General features: G+C 40.5%; 1 pseudogene; it reads left to right on the top strand.

Moving 5' to 3' along the window:
• Positions 1–202: 202 nt before the first annotated feature.
• Positions 203–294, top strand: LOC115802386 (small nucleolar RNA SNORA11; annotated as a pseudogene).
• Positions 295–556: the final 262 nt, after the last annotated feature.

A 556-nucleotide genomic window follows, 5' to 3' on the forward strand; every position in this document is an offset into this window, starting at 1 on the left:
CATCCTTATTTAATTCCTTCCCCCAAGCGTCTCTTTAAAGAAAATTCCAGACAATATATCATTTCAGAATATATTCAGAATGTATCTCTCACATATTAGAACATTTCTGAAAAAGTAACCTCATTATCACACCTAATAAAATTAACAATTTCTTAATACCATCTCATGCAAAGTCCACATTCAAATTTCCTCATTTTTATCAAAAATGTCTTTTTAACACCCGACAGGAATCTGGGTTCATTGTACTAGGGACACAAACCTTGTGGCCTTCCTATGAACAAATACCCAACACATATCCCCCTGCACCTCCACGTGGCTGCTGGGCAGGACCAGTGAGACAGGGCTCAGTACTGGAAGGAAAGCTACAGTATTCAGTGGGGGAGTTTGCCACCTACAGCCTGTCCTGTCCACACGTGGGTGAGCCATGAGTGGTCTTATAGGCATATAGGCTTTGAACCCCTCCCTTCAAAGAAAAACGAAAAACAGATTCCAACTATATGCCATTCTGGAAAAGGCAAAACAATGGAGACAATAAAAAGATCAATGGTTTCCAGGA

The sequence above is a fragment of the Delphinapterus leucas genome, chromosome 11 (assembly GCF_059928025.1).
Source record: "Delphinapterus leucas isolate spDelLeu-1000000601 "Yukka" chromosome 11, BTC_Dleu_Yukka2, whole genome shotgun sequence".
NCBI lineage: Eukaryota > Metazoa > Chordata > Mammalia > Artiodactyla > Monodontidae > Delphinapterus > Delphinapterus leucas.